Source organism: Tachypleus tridentatus, chromosome 1 (assembly GCF_004210375.1).
Source record: "Tachypleus tridentatus isolate NWPU-2018 chromosome 1, ASM421037v1, whole genome shotgun sequence".
In the NCBI taxonomy this organism is placed as follows: Eukaryota; Metazoa; Arthropoda; class Merostomata; order Xiphosura; family Limulidae; genus Tachypleus; species Tachypleus tridentatus.
This window is the reverse complement of record NC_134825.1, coordinates 45,637,647-45,662,750: the sequence shown is the minus strand read 5'-3', so window position 1 is coordinate 45,662,750 and position 25,104 is coordinate 45,637,647. Positions and strand designations below refer to the sequence as shown.

General features: G+C 31.1%; 1 long non-coding RNA gene across 12 annotated transcripts in view; it reads left to right on the top strand.

The window, feature by feature from the left end:
- The first annotated feature begins 754 nt into the window (after window positions 1–754).
- The window catches only part of LOC143247384 (uncharacterized), a 49,024-nt gene continuing 24,674 nt past the window's right edge, over window positions 755–25,104 (top strand). For 2 of the 12 annotated variants that reach the window (XR_013026538.1, XR_013026540.1), the window contains exons 1-7: window positions 757–960; window positions 1,247–1,319; window positions 4,561–4,687; window positions 4,985–5,025; window positions 6,104–6,183; window positions 19,277–20,353; window positions 24,547–24,695. This is a non-coding gene — a long non-coding RNA (uncharacterized LOC143247384). The other 10 variants (XR_013026541.1, XR_013026542.1, XR_013026547.1 and 7 more) reach the window with 10 other exon arrangements.

Genomic DNA, 25,104 nt, shown 5'->3' with positions numbered 1-25,104 from the left:
AAGAAGGATCGCCAGATTCTGAAAGTATTTCTTGAGTTTCATCAGCAGTCTCTTGCTCTTGGTCACTACCCACATCTTCAGATGGAAGAAATCCTTTAAAAACTGGGATTGGGAGCTCATCAGAGTGCAGAGTAGGTCGGATTGCTGAGGGGATACTAGGATATGAGATTTTGTGTCTGTTTCTTGCCAATGCCCTTTGTATTGACCAGACAAAAATAGCAGTCAGTTGTGTGGTCCATCGGTTCTCGCCAGGTCATGGAAATCCCGAAAGGTAAACCCTTACGTTTCCCTTTGTCCAGTCACGCAGCATTTTCTCGCAGTTATGACACACAATATGTGGGGCCCATTTCTTGTCTTGGTCACCAAGAGCAAGTCCAAAGTACGCTTTATAAGCACGCCTCAGAAACGATGTTATATTACGCCTTTGACGTATAAGCGTGAAGCATCCACAAATATAACAGAAAGCGTCCGGCTTGTTCTCACATTGACGTCTCCTTGTAGCCATGATCAGATCTGAAACAAAATCTAAACAATTTTAATATCTCTGTTGATAACATAAACGTGTAAGTAATTAACACGTTTCCTGCGATGGGACCCACCGGTGTCCCACTATTGTCTTACCTTTAACTAAGTTGCAGGCTGGAGACAAGTGTAACGACAACCTCACGTTATCATAGCTCATGCAGCACTGAAGCTGTCAGATGTACAAGAGCATAGACAAACGGAGGTATCATCAGATACTGATCTGTCATGGTATACCCAGTGGTTTGCGTTTATCGGTAAAGAATCCTATAACAAAGAAGATAATGATGCCAAAGACGTACCTAACCTATGCAGAAATTACTACCTAAGAAAGAAGCTTCTGGAGTCATTCAAATGATGTAATGACCCCAACAGAACCCCGATCTCAATCTAATTGAGTAGACTGGAATTTGACAGATCAAAAACTTGACATCAAAAGTAAGTTACTTACAAAGAAACTTCATGGGAGTATATTAGAGATATTTGGGGTAAAATTCTAAAAGATACTTTGATTAGTTATGTTGAACAATGCCTAAAAGACTGTCTGCAATTATTTAAGCGAAAGAGGGACATAAAATATTCAATCTTTGCTGAATTCAAGCATATCCACTGAATTTCTTTTGTACTAAATATGAAGATTAATAGCATTATAATGTTTAATCTGTGATTTATCTTCCACCGTATTTTGAAATTAGCCTGAAATCTACTAATTTATTGTATTTAGTGTATCCCAATGTGTTGCCAAGAAATTATGTTGATAATTCAACAAATGAAGAACTGGAGTTGAAGCCGTTTAGGTGAGTACTTGTGATTAACCAGGTATATTTTTCAGTTATGTAGTAAGTAAAGACAGAGTGTCCATTGATCATGTAAAGATTACACGGTTTAGATTGTAAATATCTAACGGTTTATAACGCTATATGTTCACAGACGTACCAATGCATCACTGGGAAACGGCTCATCATATACAGCATTTATCAACCATTAAAAATACCGTGAGACTAAGAAAAGATTCTGCAGGTTTGTAGTCTTTATGTCATGTTTTAAAAAATATACATATGGTTAACTCTCCAAGCTAGTTATGTGAGCTGTACAGAGCATAATTATAAGTAAAAATCAGTTAGATTACTAATTTCTAATATATAGAAAAGCCAATGCGTTTTGTTACATTGCACTCTAACAGTGACTTGTATATTGACTTGTTTAGCAACGAAAGTACAACCTAATATTGTTGTTAGTCTGTGTACTGAAAGTATAAAATGCTATCTACAGAAAACAAAACTGGAAAAATATTTGTTGGTTTCTTAATTTTGAGTTTTTATTGATTAAAGAGGTGTGCTTTTCATTGAAACTTTAGTGATATAAAAGAAAGTAGTTAATTCAGAAACAACAGTTTTATTTTTATGATAAATTGTATGCACTTTGCTCTAGGATAAGTGATCCAACACTATATATTTACTTTAAGCTTATTCTACCAACTTCCAAAGTTTTACGCCTCTCTTTCACAGCCTTCTTTCACCTCCATCACTATCATAATGGGGAGATAGTAATCAAAGTATACTATCTAGATATGTGTACACTGGATTATGTATCCAGTGTATCTATGTGCTATCCCTCATTCTCGCTGCATAATATACCCACGTACTTGTCACGATACGCTCTTCAAGTGTAAATGGGCTTACATCGGCCATATTTCTCTCAAAAAAGAACCGCTGTATAGGGTGGCTCGTAAGTACCTACCCATCAATATATCTTATGTATCTGTTTGCTGTCCCTCATTCTCGCTGCATAATATTATGCAACACCATGTTCTGTGAGACATTTTCTTCAACATAGCAGGGGTTATTGTTCCAAATGCCGTGGTAACAGCTGCCTTCAACTCATCATTAGCATTATAATGTTGTTTAGACACAATATATGGATGGGTAAGGACTACTACGGGCCACCCTGTAGTAGCAACCTTTTTACGACAGGCAGATGCAGTACACCACAGTTTTTGTTTTACTGTTAGTATGCCATTGCTACAAGATATAATCTCGTATAGTTCTAACTTGTATGAGGTATACATAACAAGACTTGAAGATCAAATGAAAGACAAAATGAAATTAGGCTAAACTTAAAATAAATTTACAGCCTAGTTTGGTTTATATATGTTCATAGTATCAAAAGAATTTTAGTAAAAGTTAAAACTGGTAATAGTAGTTCTAAAACATTGGAAATGGGTGAAATTTTTAAACGTTAGGTGAAAGTAAAAATATTTGATGTATAAATCTTATAACTTATAAAAAACAAACCTTTTTTGTAGTTACCAGACGAATGTAAATAAAATTTATAAAAACATCAGTACTAGGTCTTCTGTAAGTTGAAGAATCATGTGGGAAGTCATGTTACCCATATAAAAGCATTGCATAACATAAAATGTTGAGTAGGTATTTGCTTTTTAGATTTCAACTTAAATATATTGTGCATTAAAATTATTCACTCGTAATTTAATATGAAGTTAATTTTATCATCTAGTGGCTTAGCAGTAGCCTTGAAGGCTTAGAATATTGAAAATTGGGTTTCTTTACCTGTGGTGGGTAAAACACACATATCTCATTGTGTAGCTTTTTGCTGAACAACAAACAGAAAAGTAACATTTAATGTTTTTTTTCACTTAAACTAGATATTAGTGTTAATGGTTTATTGATTCATGAGAATATACATATATACTTGTTTGTCATATTGTAATTATACCATTCAGATTTATCTGAATTTTAAAATACAGAACTGACATGTCTGAATTTAATTAATTCACACTAAGATGCTTTATATTTCATATGTTACTACTTTTTTTGGAAAAAAATCATTATAATATTTACAATATACTTTAACATTTTGATTCTATTTTGAACAGATTTACATGGATCAACCACTGATTAAAGAAAGAGGTTATTAGTTAGAATTGATTTCCAAAATAGGTGAAAAAGAACTTTTTCCACATGAAGTTAATGTAACTATGTGATGTATGCTGAAGACATTTTGGGGTAGTTTAAGTCCTAGCAGGACCTATCCCCTTTCTTTCTCTTGCTGTGGTTCCTGCTTTCAATAAATACTAGCAAAATATATTACTATCTAGATTACATAGGTAATTATTTTAAGGATTTTTTTATTTTCTTTGTGTGAAACTTGATTTTAGAATAATGTCTAATGTTAAGTTAGGTTACAACATTGGTACAAGTATATTTAATATTTTCAGTATGACTTTGTACTGATAAAGGATTCAAGTTGTGGATCAAAATCAGTATTGTTACAGTTCAATGATAAGGTGTATCACAAATATGACAAAATAAGAGCATTATTCAAAATGTAGTAATATCAGTTACATAAACATCATATATGTACTCAGTTTGACAGAACAATAGATATAAAGAAGGGAACTGGCAATGATGCAGATTTTGTTGTCTGTACATAGGACTTATGGTATAGAGAAAATAAGTCTGAGGAGCTAATTAATAAGTACAAGGGGTTGATGAAAGCACTGAATGATAAAGGTCATAAATTAATTGTGTCAGGGATACTGCCAAGAATTAATTGTGACAATGCAATTTTGAGTAAGTGACTAGGGCTAAATGCAAGATTGAAATTAATATGTAAGGTTGAGCAGGTTAGCTGGTTGGACTTGTGGGATAAATTCAATGGGAGGAGGGACCTTTTTGGAATGGAATGTTTACACTTAAGTAGGAAAGGGTCTGGCATGTTTGCAAGGACTATTAACTCAGCTGTGAGGGAAGTTTTAAACTAGAACTAGATGATGGTGAGGGCAAAGATAAACTACATGAAATAAAATTAACATGTAGAGGAAAGTTTAGTATAGGAAATCAGTATAAAAATAGTTATAAGAATAGGCTTAATCGTTATTGTTGTAATACTAGAAGTATAACAAATAAAATAAATGACTTAAGGACATTGGCAGAAATAGAAGATTTTGATATAATTGTTTAAGATTGTAAGAGGAACTGATAATGCTGATGCAACAAAATGTTTTATATTTAACAGTGAGAATTATAGAACTAGAAGACACAAGTATAAATTTAAGCAAGATAGAAGCCATCTTCAACTAAGACAATTATATTTTTTAGAGGTGGTTAGCCTCTGGAATGGGTTGCCTTCAAAGGTTGTAGAGGTAATAAATTTGAATGAATTTAAAAACAAAAAACTATATATTTGAATGATAAGGGCTGGCTTTAAAATTATTGTTTTTAAATTTATTTAACAGTTTTAATTTGGCTTAGATGATGAGATAGCTGAGATTGACCGACAGGCTCTTTGTTGTCCCTAGACATTATGTTAAATGTTTTACATAAAATTGCTTCTTTGAATTATCTTTTCTTCCTTGTTAGAATTTTAATGGCTAATTAAAATAACCAGTTATTGATTTGTAGAAATTTAAGATTCACAGAGCCAAACATTCATTTCCCAGCAGGTGACGTGTAGCAAGAACAGAGAAGTACATTCCTGCAGGTAGTGGGTAATTTCTGTTAACAAGATATTTCTTGTTTTAACTTTCTTGAATGTTACTTTTATGAAACATGCTTGAGCAGAAAATTTTGTTTCTTAAGCTATATTGTATGTATCTTTTTTCATGTCCAAATTGTACAAGTATTTATTAAACATATAGCTTTTATGTATTATCATTTGAAGTGTTGCTATTAAAGCAAGTATTGTTCAAAATAGTTATTTGAAAATTAGAGTTTTCTCTGTTCTACCTATAACAAAGTGCTTTACAGACATTCAAGTACTTTTGCATCTCAAATTATACTATATTTGCAGCTAAAGACACCTTAGCTTTGACACCTGCCATTAAAAAGTATATAGAATATGCAACTTTAATTGTAAATAGCACTTTTGTCTAATGAAAAAGGTAATAGTGTTGCAAACACAAAATGTAAAAGTTTGAAAAAAAAAGTTGTTAAATATACACATAAGGAACTACAGCATATCTACCTCATTTACAAGTGAATTAGGAAGTGTATTCAGTATATGGACATCATAGTTTTTGTTTTTTACATTAGAGTAAGTGAAGAGCCTTACAACTGGAAAGCCCTTATAAAGTAAAACATGCTTCAAGTCTCAGAAATACTTTATGATGCTTGGGATTATTATTCGTGATTAGATACTTTTTGTTTTATTTTATTTTATCTTTTGTAAAATGATTACACAAATGAATTTTACAGATAATCTGTTTGACACTGAATTTCATGATTAATGCAATTATATGACACTATCCCAATATATTGGAATGGTATCATCTATTTACATGATAGTAAATACATGATCACAATAATCATGAATAGAATAAATTAACACTTGTTGGTATCTCTTTACAGATATACCAAATTTTGTTAATATTGTGTGATAATGAACAGTATTAGATATAGGAAATTTTTCTTTTATTTTCTCATCTAAATTACATGTGGTATGTTTTAAAAGTTTCTGTTTGAAAATATTACAGAAGATCTTGTGATAAAAAAATTAACAATTCAATTACATAATAGTAAGAATACTCCTTTGAATGTTGTGTTTTTATGTATATTTTTAGCATCATCATTTTCTGGACCAGTTGACTTCAAAATCCTTCAAAGAGAACTGAGCAGAGGAATTTTCAAAGTGTTTTGAAAGGTTTTTGTAGCTTTGTGAAATTTTTAATATTTTGTGTGTATGTGTTTGATGGTTTAATAAACATGTTAATTTGTTCTGATAGTTTATTTTTAGTCTTACTTTTTTCAATTCACCTTTTTCCATTCAGCAAGATAAACATATGTGCAATAGTACATATTAGTGAATGTACTAAAGTGCAAGCAAATTGTACATAATATATGTGTATAAACATATTATGTACAATAGTACATAATATTAGTGAATGTTCTGGAGTGCAAGTAAATTTTCAGTACTGTTTTTAACAATTTTTAAAAATATTTTGCCATGTTTTTGAAATGCCTAGTACAAAAACAACAAGTAAGTCTGTTAAGGCACAGTTATTATACAGGGTGGCCAGTAAGTCCCTACCCATCCATATATCTCATGTATCCAGTGTATCTGTTTGCTGTCCCTCATTCTCGCTGCATAATATTATGCAACAACATGTTTTGTGAGACATTTTCCTCTACATAGCAGGGGTTATTGTTCTAAATGCCACGGTAATAGCTGTCTTCAACTCATCATTAGTATTATAACATTGTTCAGACACAACATATGGATGGGTAGGGACTTCTTACGGGCCACCCTGTAGATTTTGAGATGTAAAATGAAGGGAAATGTTTTTGACTGAACAGAAATTCATCTCTTATTGTATAATTCTATAAGGTAATCAATATTTTTAAAGTAAAATCTTTCATGTTGTATTTTTTCATTGAGACAATAAATAGATTTAAATGTGATGGCTCCAGATGATACCTCACTTTTTCATATAGAACAGCTTGCTTTCTTCACACATCTGCCTACAAGATTTGTATGCCACTATTATTGATCTACCTTCCATCTAAAAAGAAAAAAGTTTAATGTGAAATGTGCTAATACATGATGAAATAACCATGGAGTGATAGCTCTATACCACTTGGATGGCAACATAATGTCTTGCACAGTAGCACACCTTAAGCACTTGCACTCATATTAACTTAATTCTTTTCCTTGGTATTGTCACGAATGGATGTGTTCCAAGATTCTTTAGTAATTACTTGAAACTTGCAGTAGTTTACAACTGTGTGAATTTCTGTTCATGTACACCTGGTTTAATGTTTGTGTTTCACATAATCATTATGCCTTTTTTACTTTCCATTAATAATAATAAAAACATTTGGTGATTATCTGTCATTATGGCTTCTCAAGTGATGGTAACTTCCATCTTGTCCCATTATAGTGATGATGTTTCTAACAAGATACCTGTATCATCTGTGGCAGTTAGAGACTCATTGTTTTGACAGGCATTCTTCATTATGTTGTGGGTTCCTTCATGCATATAGGACATACTCCTCCCATCTAGTTTGAACATGACCAGGATGATGAATATTTGACCAGATATTTTCATCATTAGAATTTGGTCAAGGTACAACTTTATTTATGGAGGAAAATTCTTACTCTTCTAATCTTTCTAGACATTATTTTATAGGTATGTTCTTTCTTTTTGTGTTTTTGAATCCTCTCATGCTTTGCTACATAAAATCCCTACTCAAGTTTACTTTGTCTTTCTTCTTTTGCCAGATATAAAGATTGATGTTAACTCATTTCTTAAATAACTGCATATCTATACTAACATATACTTGACTCTTTTATCATAGTTAACTAATTTAAGCCATTATTTACTTCTATTCCTTGATTCCCAGACTTTGGAATCTCCTATAGCTACTTGTAATGTGGACTCTTTAACTTTTATTTCCTTTCCTAGTGCTAAATATTTATCCATATGTCTCTTTCATATCACTTTCCTTCATTACGTTTTGTAATTTTATCTTATTTCTATTTCATTTCATTGCTCAGTGGAGGGGTTTTATGGAAAAGATCAATCTCTTCTTTTCACCATATTGGTCTATACTACTACTTCTGCTCTACTCCTCATTTTTTTGTGGTTGCAATTTGTATCTCTTTGTTCTTCATTGGGCTCCTCTGCTCCATCCAGAGTTCTTCTGGGATGTTCCTGATACTTTGGCAATCCAGGCCAAGGAAGTTCAGTATCAGTCCTCACTGTCTGCTTTGGTTACTTGTCTTTCTCAGTATTGTTCTTCTGTTTTTGCTACTAGGTTTGTTGAATCCATGTCTCCCCTTCCCATTCTGATATCCTGGCATTCTCCTTCCAGTTCTACTTTACAACATCAAAGTCATTAATTATATTTATTGGTGACTGCAAATTATATCTGATCCTGTGAGAGCCCATCTTTTTCCACTTTCAACTAACAGATGGGTTCTTCAGGTATTGACCCATTGCCCATCTTCCCATTTCTCTTCTCCTGATCTGATCACACTCTAATTATACTACACTTCTTGGCTTGCCAACTGCTTGTGTAATAGTGTTTGACTGATATCACAAAATTCCACCCAGACACTGTGATACTTGGGGCTCTTTTGCATTTTCTTCCAGGCAAAGAGTATGGCTATTTTTCTATGGAGAGTTTATCTTGATTGAAGTGAAGTAGAATCTCCCATGAGTATTCTTCTATGGGGAATCCCTGCTATCAAGTGTCAGAAAACATACAAAGGGAGTTCATCTAGGTTTAATGTTTGCACTAGCTCTTCTGCCATTTCAGTATGTTATTCTAGCTATCCTGTGTAGAGAGGTGAGGTATTGACTCAGAAGTTAACATTTTCTGTACCTGTAAATGTATTTCCAATAGCTACTCTCCTCTTCACACCTTCTCTTCTAGTTACAACATACAGTATGATGAGTTAATATCACAGAAATACCTAATATTAATGAGCCCATCTTTGTAACTGGGCAAGGTATGTAATTGATGTAATGTAATTGAATAATTACTTAGTATTTTTGTTTCAAACAAAAAATGTAATTTTGCTGTAGTGTAACATGTAACAGCTGACTAATAAGTTGAGGGGAATTAGTGAACCTTTCACAGTTTACTTTGGAATTTTAGTAAATTTAGATATGTTTGTTATAAAGTATTATCTGCATATTCTAACTATGTAGAATTTCGTTTTATAATATTCATCAGAATTGCTGTTGTTTTAAATTATATACAACACATGTTGTAAATGTAACTTGTTTCTTTATTTCATTGAAGTTACTGTTTGCAAATGCAAAAAGTTTCAAATAGGTGTGGCACTGTTTCATGAATTAGTTTCCTCAGTGAAATTGTACCACACTTTTTATAGTTTGTTTATAGGAGTAAACAATTGCATAAATCAAAATGAATTACTTTTTAACTTAAGCCTATTTTTAAATAAGCAAGTGGCTGTTTAAGATATTACTCCTTCCTGCAAATTTTTAATGCTATTAAGTTTTTCATTATGCTGCACAAACAGTGCATGTCATAGTGAAAATTACGGTGGTTAACAATTTACATATCTCTTTGTTCTTTTTATATGTGTATATATATATATATCACTTTATTCAACTTGGAGGAATAGTAACAAAAGTTGTTACAGTTTTGTTCTTTGGATCCTACATTTGTATAATATCTTAGGTGACTATCAGAAATGAAAGCAATATCAAGTGTAAGTGATGAGTTGGAGTTGCTTACTGAAATGTCAGCATTAGGATACACAGATACACCTTTATCTATAGGAGTTTCTTCAGTTATTGTTAATGTCAACAAGGGGATAGAGAATGTGCAAGAGTTTATTTCAGTGCCTTGCATATCATTATAAAGTTTCCTGGTCTATAGAAATAAAATTTGTTATGAATTAAAGAAAAATGCTAGTTCTTCAAAATTTGAACATAAAAATATTCAATATTTTGAGTTTTATTCATGTTTAGATTTTTTAAATGATATTTTATGCACTACGTATGTCAATTGTAAATGTACAAAACTGAAATAAAAGAAATTGGATTAGTTATGCGTTATTTGATAACTCTCTGAAAACCTAATTACTTACTAAGACTTAAAATACTGTAGACACTGAGCTGTTAAAGATTTTACTAGTGAGTGTTTTGTTCATATAAATTGTTTCTTGGAATATTTTATTTTTCATATTTCATTCTCTCTCATTAATAGTTTAAATGTAGTTTTTCAAAAACTGGAGGAAATTATGATGGACTGATAGTTAATTAGTCAGGAAAGTACAAATGTTTTTCCATAGTGTACAAATTTATCTTCCAATAACATTTAACATTATTTTAATCAAGCATGAAAACTCTGAAGCTTTAAAATAATTTGTTGTAAAATTATAATTTTATTATAATGATTTAATTGCACTGTGAGATTAAAACTATACATGATTAAGTTTCTAAAGAACAAAACATTTTACATTATAATCTTACATTTAAACTAAGCTAGAATGAGATACAGAAGTTTTATACTTATATACTGGAGTTTACAAGGGTACATAGATGTTGTTAATAGTGAAATGCTTCTCGAATTATCATCAAGCTCTCAAGAGTGTGACTATGACCACTTTTATAAAAAAAAAAAAAAAATCCTAGTCTCTTTCCACATGTTATCCTTCAAGATAAAAAGTTTTGTTCTACTTTCAAAAGGTAAGTATGTTTAATTGATTAAAGGATAAAATTGCTGGTGATTTGAAAATGATTGTTTGAATTCAACTTGAATATTTATTTGCCAAGATTAGAATCCCCTATTTTTTATGCCCTATCATTTTGAGTTTAGATATTATCTGTCAAATTAGGCTATATTTTCATATTTTTTACATGAGAAATTTTACAAAAATAGAGTGAAAGGTTAGTTGGTGTTTTAAGTGTGAATGAAGAAAGCAATGCTGTTTATGGATTAAAGTTTAATTAAACAAAATAAATAATTTGTAAATTTTAGTAACAATATTTTGCACTAGTTTGAGAATTTCAGCCCAGAGTATTCCAATGATTCCCACTCAATAAAAACATTTTTCCACTTGAATAGTAATTAAAATATAACTAATAACAAAGTTATCAGTGCCTAAACCAACCCTGAATTATTTTTTAACTTATAACAACTATCATTAATAGCAAATGCTAATAAGAGAATGTAAAGATTAGATTCCACCATTACATTTTGTTGCATATTAGGATTAACTGTATTACTAAAGTATAGTAAGACATTCATTGTATATTCCCAAAGCAAAAGATATTTAACTTATCAGTTTAATGTACACTCAAACACCTTAAATGCTTAACAAAAGGAAAAAAGCAAACAATTTTGGAACTTGTGAGGAAAAACCCACTTGAAGTAAAAATGTATTCTTAAAATGGCTGGTATGGGTATTAACATTTTATTTTAATTAAAGTGCTAATATGCATACCAGTCATCTTGAGAATATGATTTTGTAAATTACTTTAAAATTAGTTCATAACCTAAAACTCCACTCTGTGGGGTATGTCACTTGACCAGCCTCATAACTATCATAAAAAAAGTAGAAAATAAATATAAATTACGTTGTTGTTGTTTTTTTGTGCTAGACTGACTACATATTATAACATGAAAATACAAATGTTTAGTCTGAGTAGATTAAGTTTCATATTGTTATTTATAAAAATGTATGTATTTTATTAATTATTATTATATTGGCTTTCCAGTCATGCCTAGCTAACATTACATAACTTACATTGAAGTGGTGCATATGCATTTGTTACATATGTAGTAATGTAAAACTGACCTTTAGACTTTCCTCTCATGACTGTATTTTAGTGGACTAGTATTTTGTAATATACAGTCATATTTCAATTGTTATACATTATGTATGTGTATGTAGATTATTACTATTTAGAAATAAGTTATTAAACTTATTTCTCTTAAAATGTAGAACAATAAATCAAGAAGTTAAGCAGACAATTATCTCTTCTCACTCTAACCCTTGTACTTGGTTTCTGCTGGACATAGGTTGCTGAGCCTTTTCAAATTTTGCATGTGAAGGATATCAGACAAATTATTTTTATGTTTTATATATACAGTTTAATAACCAAAGAATCATCATAAATAACTATATTTATACCATATAATTCCACTATAATGTATTAGGCTTAATAACTAAGGTGTAAGTAGATTTAAAGAAATATGAAACTTCAAACAGACTAAAGATACAACCTACCTCATTGAAATCTTGGATCAAAAAACTTTGTAGCATTTTCACAGGTTAAAATAGCTGAGAAAACCACTCTGGGGACATTTTAAGCTCTTGTTTGGTTATTCACATGTAGTAAGAGTTTATAAAATGGAAAGATTTGAGCTTGGCCACCATGCTTGATTCAGTGCATAAGCCATATCTCAGCACATGAGGTTCTTATTTTATATTCTAGCTTGTCAATATAGTAATATATATTCCTAATTTGTATGAAGCTGTAGATTTAGTATTTTGATATCACAAACATCTAATTTTAAACAGTGCTGCATTCAACATTCAATGTAACTCACTAAAATCTATATTTAGATATGTTCTTTTAATATTTACTTTTAAGTTAAGAAATTAACTCAATATAATATTAATATTTGAATTATTATCCACAATTTGATTCAAAACTTATTGACATAAATAATATAAAATAGCAGTTCAATAAAATTTTTAATGCAAATCAACAAACACGATGACATGGCCTTTGACCCTTGACCCATAGTGAAAGATTTAAATGACAACAGATAGAGGTGCATACACAATGAACAGGTTAAATACTATAAATATTATTACAAAGATAAGATTTCACCAGACCTTAACTCTTTTAAAATCAGAAATTAATCTACTGAAAGAGAGAGAAATCTGCTCTCACATTCATATTCTCTGTGAAGCTGACCTAACCATAAAATTGAAATTTTGCTCCCATGTTACATATATAGAGCAGTCTTACACATATATGATAATGTAGGACTCTGTCTCATTTTGTTCCCATGTTACATATATAGAGCAGTCTTACATATATATATGGTAATATAGGACTCAACACAACTGTCTCATAAAACAATTTGTAACTTCCATAACTTAATTCTGCAATAACAGGTAACATTTATGGTTAAATTGACATATGATATAGTCAAAATTTAGTATATGCTTTGAATTAGAACTGTAAAAATATTTTTGACTTTTATTGGTACAAAATAAATACACGAAGGTAAGATGTGCATTACTTGCATAATGCACTTAGACACTCATGGAGGGGTAATGTCTAATACGTTTATGCATACTTGTGTCCATATTTCTGTTTCTGACAGCTTGATTATAGCACAATTACCATACACTGAATTTTGATTAAAAGAAGTTCTTTCTTTGTTTAGTCTTTTTAACAACTCCAGAATTTTTTCATGGTCTTGGCAAATTAAAAGTTATAATATTGATAAATTATATTACTTTTAGTTACAATCTAAGGTGAAATTATACACACAGTAGTTTATCATAATTTATTGCTGTAAATTATATTAAAATATACTTTATGAATTAGTAAACTCAAAACAAAACTATTAGTTGAATAGAATGTTGTTTAATTATATGAATAGTAAAAATGTTTAAAGTGAAAATACATAGCTGATTATGGTACACTGATTTCAAAAAGATATATATCTAACATACAGCAGATACCATAAATGTTATACAAGTAATAAATTGAACATGAAGAGCAAAGGAAAATAAAGAAACATAAGAGAGTGAATAAACAAAATCTCTATTCACAAATGAAAAGTATGTTGGAATCTATACTAGCTGGTTTCTATGTTCATTACTGAACTTTCTTTATGTTACAGCTGGAGAAAAACAGAAGGATAATAATAATGCCATACTTTTAGGTCAGACCAAGCTCTGAGAACCACAAAATGCACTACCTGTTTACTTTCACATCCAACTTCATAATGATGGTACAATATACCATTCTGTACTTTTAACTAACCATACAAGTGTCAGGTGTTAGGCATATTGTTGGCCACCTTTGGTCGTGTAGCTCCATGTGACACAGCAAGTAACACTCAGCCCATATCTGGGCTCTTCAGTTGATCTTCTGATTCTCTTATTAATCACTGGTCATTATTGGTGTGTTATCCATAATCAGAATTGCCAACACTTTTGTGATTCATCATCTTTGCTGCTACAAAGAGTTTAATATTGCATAGTGTCTGGAATCTCAGCATAAAGAAAATTGAGATTATTTCATTGTCTGATGATGTAATCCATTGGCATATGCATGCTGCTGATGCGTACACTGTTGTGGAGTCACATTTGTAGTGACATAATCTTATACATAATCATACTTTTTGGATGTTTTAAGGTAGTCAACCATTTTGTGATATTGTGACTTAACTGTAGTGTCAATTTCTAATGCACAATCGTGCTCTCTGGATTTTTGAAGATAGTCAGCCATTTCAGTAATAATACTGCCCATACAAATAGTAAACTCCCAACCATGCAAATAGTGGCAGTAATGTTTAACAAACATTGTAACTTCAGACAGATCCTTTTTTCTCATACATTCTTGTCACTTAGGAGAAGTTAGAATATTTCTTTCACATATGATTATGCACTCCACACAGCCTTTCACCTCTGACAAAGCTGTTCCTGTTCCACTGTCAACGGGACCAGTATCCAAGAAGAATGGACATTCCTAATGAGAATAAGCCAACACTGACGCTTCAATCAAAGCACACTTCAAGTACAGTTCATATTCACTTTAATGTATTACAATTTAGCATTCATTGGCCTATGTCAGTGCAAATACTGATGCAGCTATCTTAGAGAATTCGGCTACTGAAAGTTAGTATATGTTAAATGATTGTACAACCTTAAGAGTTCATGGTTTTCTTCATTAGTAATTTTAGAAAGAAGGAAAGATTCCAAGGTTCTGATGGATGAAGATGGTAACTTGTGTTAGTGTCTTTCCATTACCATGCACATGTGGATATATTGGAAGGGTGACCACTGATTTAATACACTAGGTCTAACTTCTGTTTACTTACAAGCTGAAATGCACTTAGAAAGGTCTGTATAGATTCTGATACTCTATTTGGTCAGTGTAATGCATCTACCACTTTGAAGAAACTGATGGAAATTACACGTAATGGGGCTGCAGTGGAATAAATGTTTCATCTGTGTAAGATGTATTCTGTTTTTGGTCACATTTATCAAGACATATTGATGATTATGGTATTTCAGCACATCCAGTATGCAGGTTTAAAAATGAAATGTGGAAAATGAATGTTTATGCAAGGAGAAGCATTTTAGATTTCATTGGGAGGGGGAATCAAATTTTATTGGAGGTCCATGGATGGTTTTGGGAATTTTTAAGGTCAAAATGTAAACATCAGTCTATTTTAGGGGCATTTGTTGCTATTGTTTTTCTGTATTATTTAATAAATATTCACATAATTCAAACTACACAGTAATACCCCTCTTCCCATTGCTCTACCTAAATCATGTTTCTATCTTACATCCATAGAAGTACAGTTTTTTTCAGTCACATAGTTGACACAGATTGCATGTGTATTGGTTATGAAAAACTAACAGTAGTTTGGCCCTTCCCTTCTAATTACTGAGAAATCTCCATTTTTCTGGGTTTGCTTCATGTTATCAATGGTTTCTTTTGGCCAGTTTCTTCAAAATGGCTGCACCACTGTCTGCATTGACTAAGGTTCATGAATATCCTATAAGGACATAATATGTGAAGGTATATTCCAGTTCTTGAAATATGCTTTGCTTGAAGCACCAGTGCTGACTTGTCTTCATAAAGATTGTTCATTCATTCTGGGTACAGATACAAGTGACACTGGGCTTGGCATAATTTTGTCACAACTACAAGATGTTATGGAGTGTGTGACTATGTATGGAAACTGCTACATAAATGCTCATTAATGCCAGTTCTATACCAAAACAACTGTGTAGTATTTTCCAAACGTTATTTTTAAGGTAGGAATTCTCCCATTTGAGGGGACAGTGTATCAGTGATGAAATGGCTAATAAACTTCAGAAATCTGAAAGGTTAGATTGTAAGTTGCATAATAATGCTGTAATAGTGCATCCTTGTTATACAACATTGCTTGGGTTAGAAACACAAAAGTGCGAATAAATTATGTTATAACCTATGAGATAATTTCATTTTTGGGATATTCAGACCCCAGACACCATGCATCAGTTAAAGCAATTACAAAAACTTTAAATCACTTGAGTGATGCTAATTCTTCATTGGGATGGATACTGTGGATGACCATTCAGGAACTCTAGAAAGAGAAACTGAGGAAATTAGACCAAACATTGGTATTACTTGCATTTTGTGGTTTTTATTAGTATTTTTTTCAGGGTTTTTTTACAACTACTTCACCCATGCTGATGGATCTTCACTAAATTTGGCATGAAGGCTTGTTGGATCCATGAGAAGATACATGCAAATTTACAGTTTCACACTTTGTATTTTGGTTTGTTTTTTAATTATATATCAGGACAACTTATAAGTAATGTCTGAAAGTTTAATACAAAACGTGCATCATCATTTCTGTCATTGTAGAAGGCTTTAATGACAAAGATATGTAGTAACCCATGTATAAAAATAAATAGACAAATAAAAGAAACTAATTCAACTGCACTTTTTCAGATCATTAATCAAATAAACCCTTATGAAGATGAATTGGTCTGAGGAGCACATTAGGCATATAATGCTTTAGGAGTTTAAAAAAAAGTTAGTAGTACAGCAGAAACTACATGAAACACATTCAAGGTGTTTATGGTGCAGAGTCTCTCAATAAACAAAATGTTGAAAGTGGTTTCAGAAGTTCAGATCAGGTGACTACAGCTTAAGTGATGTGCCATTTTCAAGTCGTTCTATTGAGTTTAATGATGACTTGTTGCTGGCTGCACTTGATGAAGGTTATGCTGTAACTGTTGAAGAACTAGCACAGAAGCTTAAATCAACCCATTCAACAATTCACAGTCATCTGCAACAGCTTGGAAAGGTGTCATAACTTGGAAAATGGATCCTCCATGATTTGACAGAATCCAACCTTAGAGCAAGAGTGGACATTTGCACTTCTCCTCATTCTTGTGAACCTAACTCACCTTTTTTGGACAAGTTAGTAACTGGTATTGAAAAATGGATATATTATAAAAATGTTAAGACAATAGCTTAGTGCACTTAAACTGGCTAAAGCACAGCCCATAAAGGACCTCCACCCAAGGAAAGTCTTGTTAAGCATTTGGTGGGATATTGTTGGTGTAGTCCACTTTAAGTTGCTGCCACTCAATGTAACGATTATATTAGACTTTATTGTCAACAGTTAGAGCACTAGAATGTTGCACTAACAGAAAAAAGTTCTGTTTTGATCAGTCGTAAAGGTGTTGTGTTATACCAGGATAATGCACAGCCCCATACAGAAAGGATCACATCTGCAAAGATTGTAGAGCAAGACTGAGGAAAAACTTCCACATCCTCCTTATTCTTCAGACCTTGTCCCATCTGATTATCATCATCTATTCCAAAGTTTGCAGAGCTATCTAGATGAAAAAGAGCTTGGAACAAATGAAGATGTCAAAATTACCTTCTCTACATTCTTTCTCCAAACCCCAAGAATTTTATAGAAGTGGCATTCAGAAGCTTGTGAATCGTTGGCAGAAAGTAATTAATAATGATGGAGCATACATTATTGATTAAATAACATTAAAAGCATTTGAAATCCTTTCTCTTTTTCTGAACCTAAAATTGGACATTACTTAATGGATGACCTGATGTATAAAAGAAACAACTTTTCATGTCCTAAGATAACCTTTTGTTGATCATGACTTTATATGCCTTCTATCCAGGATAGGAGTACCACAGTCTACTTAATTTACTTTTTTTTATAATTGATTAAAATATAGCTTTATAATTTCCCCACTGGTCTATCTGTTCTATTCTTGTAGACAGGATGTATCAAAATTGGATGGATGGACTTGGACCAAATTTGTATATGCAAAATTCTAGTTTTGGTAAACTTTTGAAGGTCAAGGTGAAAATAGGCATAGTTGTTTCCCAAACACAAATTGAACTTGTTCAGGTATATTGAGGTAATTTCTCTAAATTTCCATGCAGTTATGAGATTTTTGTAAACTAGTTATTGAAAGGTTAAAATCAAATACTATCACAGGTATGATATGGCAGTAGAAGTTTGTATCAAGTTGGATATGCGTCTTTGTCCACTACCTGGGATGTGATAAGTTCATCTCAAAGGGTGGCACAGATACATGTATCAACTTGAGGCTTTCTCTACTTGATTTTATGTTTGGAATAGTCAGTAACTTAGGTAACAAGTAGATTATGGAATACTGTAGTTGGAACTTTTACCTAACCTAAAAGTGTGGTATAACATAATTCTTTTTGTTTTGCCTTGTGGAGACATTTTGAAAGCCTTAGCAGCCAGTTTGAGTGAAACCAATTAGAAGTGAATCAGTTTTGTAAATACATAAACCTTATTGTGAATAAAAACTTTGATTATTTGTTTCACCATTGTTTTTGGTGTTCAGTTTATTGTCCACATAATATTTCCTGAATCTTCATTTTTACAGAAATGTTTTGTTACCTGTGGGACATCAGGTATATAAATACCATTCTAGTAGGTGATTTTATAGATATCATAGTTAATTATCATTAACTGCCACTCTTATGTGTATTGCATTGTGTTTTAATATATTTTATAATTTATTTGAGTTAATATAACATAACTCTACCTAATATGTTTTAAAAAATTTAATTTGTTCTCATGTTTTTTTATTTTTAAATACTAAATAAACTTGGCTCAGTTTTATCACTTAAACATTAGGTATAAACATGAATGTTTGAATTTACATGTATAGCTATGTGTGTTGTTTGATTTTAATTTTTTCAGGGTTTTCCTTCATTAAAAATTTTTCTCTTCGTGATAAATTGAAATCACTTAAATTTCACAGTATCTGTACAGAACCAGAAGTTATAACTGCTCTTTGTTAACTTAGAAAACAATGTCAGAATGTGGCATTCTTGTATCTGTTTCACACATTAATAGTAAAACCTATGAAACTTGAAGAAGTAGAAAAAATTCAGAATCAAGTGATACAGCAAGTAAGAAATTATTTAAATGAGTGTGTGTGGTTAAAACCTCACTCACAAGCTCTCTGACAGTGTTTATTCTATATATTATTTCAGTTCTAGAAGATGATGCCTTACATACCAGCAGCTAAGAAGAGGAAAACTTTTTCATCACTTTCATTTGAACTATTTGTCCAATTTCTTTATTTTTCTGGATTATAATAATACTAATCTACCATTCAGAAATGTTAATTGATGGAAGATATGATTTATGAGATATTTGATTTTCTATTTTTTTATTTACTTCTAACATAACTGTATTTTAAGCTTTCATGACTACTGCCTCATAAATATTTAATATTTATAGTGTATGGTATTTTTTTGCTACCTTTTGTTTACCTCATGAAGCACCTAGTAATTTTCTGTACACATTTTTTCACTTTTGTAATCATTTTCTCCAAGCAGTTTATAAAATTTCCTTAGGTACGTAGGTATTTGCATGCCAGTTGGTTAACGAATATAAGGATATCTGTTCAAACTAATTTTTGACATGCTGGCAAAGGACATTTTAATTTGTATACCAGCAGTTCAAAATGAAAAAATGTATGAGTGTTAACTTCATGATGCAGGTAAACAAAATTCTATAAATCATACTCGACTTATCATCTTTATATATCTCTATTTAGACTGTTTATGTAATACGAATAAGAATCTTTAAATATTATTTTACTTGTAGACAGAAATGATATTATGCTTGTTCTTTATGAGAGGATTATTTTGAACTTATTTTATTCTTTTAAAGTGTTTCTGTGTATTCATTAGAAAGACCTGTAATTGTTTATATATATTTTTGTAATGATTTTTAAGTACAGTATAACAGGTGTGATAAATTTTTGATAAGCATAGTATATCACAAATGGAATTATAGATAAAAAGTGAGTAAAAGTAAAGCTTTTAAAAATGATTGGATTTTAAATTATCATAAGCGCTTGTATTAGAAGTAATATAGTACTTGTGTCTTTATAGTTGCATTACGATAAGGTTCATAATTGTTTTCAGTTTATTTGCAGTATGCTGTTTAGTAGAGTACTCTTTGGAAGCTTTTACCCTTATGGTTAAAGAAACCTGTCAGCCAGTTATGAACATTCCAAAGAATTTTCAATAAAAATTACCTCTGAGCACCTGTAAATTCTGGTGAGATTATAGACACTTTGTTTTTAATGTTTTCAAGTGTGATTATAGTTCATCATTTTGTTTTTGTACGCTCAGCAGTGTTTAGGTAGATTTAATATTATCAGATGAATAAATTCCAAGTGAAGTTTCAGTATCCTGTTTGCAACCTTAAACCATGCCAGGTGTGGTTTTGCTACTGATTTTCGAATTGGATCCCAAAGAATTAAGAATGAAGGTTGCATTATCTAGCCTTTACCTATGCAAAAGAATTAGTACGTGTTTGTGACCTTGGAACATTCAGTCAGTGAATATTCATGACTGGTTAGAAAAAATATTACATGAATATACTCAATTAAAGATATATTATATAATATTTATGGAAAGGTAAAATTCTTAAATATTTAAATCACTACAACTTCTCTTGTCCTCATCTAAAGGGTGGTCTTCCCCTAAACTTTAAAATTAATGGTCAACTCACAAAATAACTTGTATCTCCCAAAATTTAATAATTAATTCCCTCAGATGACATGTATTATGGTACAATGCTTAAACAAAAACAAGGAAAGTTAACACATAATTCCATCAGCTGATTATCAAAGCTAAAACTTACTCAACATAATAATAATAATGAATAATAAAAGCAAGATCATAATGCACAGACGCAAAATTAAAACTCAGTATACATTAAATCCAAATTACAATACAAAGTATAAAGTAAACCAACTTAAAATGAAACTATAGAGTAAAATACAATAATTTTAAATTGAAATGAATCATCAGACCAGCAAGTTATTACAAAGATAGAAACAAAAATTAAGTTAATGAAGATTTTTGAAACAAATTACAATCAAAATTCAAAATACAATTCAGCAAAAAAATTAATATAATCTTAAAATACAAAATAATATTAATGATATGGCACATGTTACATCTAAATGAAGAATATTTACATTATATACAGTTTTTGACTACTGGGTCAGGTGTTTTTTTCTTGGATATAGTGGGGACCATTGTAACTGCAGCAGATGTATAACATTAATAGTAGATGAGGCAGACACCTGAGAAATATTACTTTGCAACAGTAATTTATTTATAACAGAGTGGGCTGCAGTCTGTGGGTCTGGTGGTTTGTTCATCAGACACTGGGCTCTTTGAACAAGTCAGGTTTTTAAACTTCTAGCCAGCTCGACTTTGACTGGTCAAAAGTTCAATCAGCATTGTAAAGATAAGATGTTACAACCAATTAGATCATAACTTGGTACAAGGAAAAGATGTATCACTTATACTACACCCAGAATCATTTGTAGTGAATGCAAGAACCACTGTGATTTCATGACATGCTTGTTCTGCACAGTCCACATTTGTTCTTATGGAACAATAAAGAATTATTATATATATTTGTGTAACTTCTACACAAGTTCATTTAATGCAGTAATGAATAAAATATAAATTTCACACACACTTGTATTTGTACTTCATACAACAACCAACACATAATTTTATAATCACATTATAAAATACAATGTGATAACTGCCATGACTTCTATATTGGAGAAACAAGTAGAAAAATGGAAACCAGATTCAAAGAACACAAAGTTACCTTCACACGTTTTTGAACACTGCAAATCAAGTAAATACAACAAAACCATAGAAAACATTCAAATACTAAATAAAGAAACAAACATAAACAAATGCAAACTTAAAGAATCCTTACTTATACAACAACTCAAGCCCAAAATAAACCAATACAAAGGAACACCTTTATACCTATATTAATAAATATAGTCTAATATCTAAGCATGCCCTCTACATTTATACACTCAATTACACAACTGCCTTCAAACATGTGATCAGCTATCGGTCAGTTACCTCTTTCTTTCTTTGTGAACCAGATGATGACTGAAGAAGGTTGAAATGTTGTTTGCTCCTCTACATAAAAATTTTCTCAACCCATACCAACCATTTCTACATATTTTTTTTTATCTACAAGTGGGTTTTCTCATCATCATGGAAAGATGGAAACGACCAAAGATGTAGTATTCTGCCATAAATATCTGTTCAATTTACATTTTGCATCATGAAACACAAAATATACATACACAAACACAGTCCAATGTAGCATCAAGCAAACAAAAGAGATACAGTAGGCTTCCATATAGTAGTAGAATGCTAAAAGTTTGTAGGATTTGAGGTAAAGGATTTGAAAACAATAGATATTTATGCAGGTATCTGGAGTACTGGGTTAATAGTGAAACATATGATGAAATGAATGAGAAGTACTAAATTTATACAAGATTGAATTTTATTGTAAAAACATGGGGAGGAGTGTAAAATAAAAAAAATATTAACTTTGGAAAATGATAATCAGACCCAGTTACCATGTTTATCCAGTCAGCACTTGCCACATAAACCTATACATTTTGGCTAATGTTGAACACAGCCATTTTATATTTTTCAATTAGTACTGTGGTACTTCTATACTAGGTGGAGAGCTATACATCGTATTCACTAGGAGCTGTACTTTGCATTCAATCTTCAGGAGATTTTGATACAACCAGTTGCTTGCTTGAATGGTATGGCATCATAACATTTGGTAAATAGTCATCCCAATCAGTACTGATTGTTAATAAATTGAGAGTGCATGTTTTACTCAACTGAACAATTAAATGAGGATGGTATGGTGGAGTGCATGTCTTCACCACCACCATCACTCATCACAGCTTTGAAAACAACTGGCTATTGAATTTAGACCCATAGTCTATTTAGATCTATTCAGGCACACAAAAGCATTAAATCTATTGTTCAGTCAATACATCTGTGACAGACTGGACTAAGGTATGAGTCAGTGGGTAAACTTCAGTACACTTGGTAATATAATCAATAAATGAATAATGATTACCTTATTCAGTTTTAGGCATAGGATCAGCTATGTTTATAATGATTCTCTTCAGGAAACTATAATTCTCTTTATGAGTTTTCCTTCTTGGCAAGTCTTTCTTCTAACCAGCACATTCAGTACCATGTATACACCATGACTCAAATTCTTTACGCGATTGTAGTCAAGAGAACAATTTCTACATATTGACAATAGTTGAAGTAGTTTGTGACACACTCTCATCCTGAGATTACTACAAAGCGTGAAGTGTTTCATACCTTATACCTCTGGGGAGCACTAGCTGAATCGCAAGTTTGTATGACATCTCAGTAGTTCATAACGATAGTACAGTACACCATCCTGCACTTGTAACTTACTAATCAAGTGCCAGATTTTGCACGTCAGTGTTATAGTCACTACTTTCTGATAACCTTGCCATTAAAGCTGCTGTTGTTATGAACATATTTAAGGATTTTTGAGATGTGGTTGGAAATTGTCTTTACTTTTGATTTATATCTGTTGTCACTACTAAAGCCTTGTTGATTGTCTTGTTAATGGAACCTACAGATATCACAAGTTTCATTGCAATAGTTTTGTGTGTTTTTTTTTTTTTGCATTTAAAAGAATTTAGTTTATAGTAATGGACTGTATTTTGCAGATGAGTGCATATTACTTTTGATTGTCATTGGTATGGTTTTGGAGGATATTGCTGTATGGAACAGAATCCTTTAACCAGTATTGTTAAATAATCTTGCACTGCAAAATGGTCTATAATACATATTCTTCCAGCCATAAGACATGTTGTTGGGAATTAAGTTGATACAAATATGTAGATAATAAACATCTTGTTTCTGATATCAAAGCTTATACCTGTAAGATGTATCACTGTGTAAGTATCATGATACATTAAAACGTTTTTTGTAAATGTGATTAATTTCTTACTCATTATGTTTTATATGCACTCAAAATCATTAGATAGGCTACTTTATTAGATTTTATGGTATTTCAGTAATCTATGTGGTTATTGTAAAATTATAAAAGTGTGTATTTTACCTCCTTACTGAATATATCTATAGAGAATAAAAAAAAACTTTTGGAACAAAAATCAGTTATACTTTTGCCCGTGATATTTTAATTTGATCCCAAATTTTATCAAAAGCAATTATGCCACTTATATATAATTACTTTAAATATATCCATGAAATTATTTATTTTTAACTTTCAAAAGTATTATTGGTTCCTCAATTGCACTTTATTTAAATTTTTCAAGGACAATGATAAAATGACTGGCACTGATTTTTAAGACTGTTTTATATACATTGCTGTTATTCTTTTCTAGCTCAACAAAATCTGCTTTGTTATTGACTTTGTCTTGGATGCTTAGGGATGTCATTGTTCAGTTACTCTCCAGGATATTATAAAATGTTTATTACACTTGTTTAATCAAGGAATATCTACAACTGACAAAATTTTCCTCAACTTAAGCCAGTAAGTTTGTGAAATATTTCAAAACATATTTAGTTTGAATTTAAATAGTATATATTACTTTCAATTAGTTCTTAATCCATAGTTATTGAACATTTTGCAAGAGAATGAATATTTTGTAAACAAACATTTCAAAACCCCACCCCTCCCCCAAAATATTACATTAGTGAAGTTGTTAACTTCAATGGACTTAATTTTATTGATCAAAATTTGAAATATAGTCATGAAAAGGAGAAACTTGAACAGTTTTCAATGCTTCAGTGATGTCAATAAAACCCACTTATAGAGAAAAATATATATGTAATAATGGCTTGTTTGGGTTGAGAAAATTTTAACAAACATAAACAAATGCAAAATTAAAGAAGCCTTACTTATACAACAACTCAAGCCCAAAATAAACCAATACAAAGGA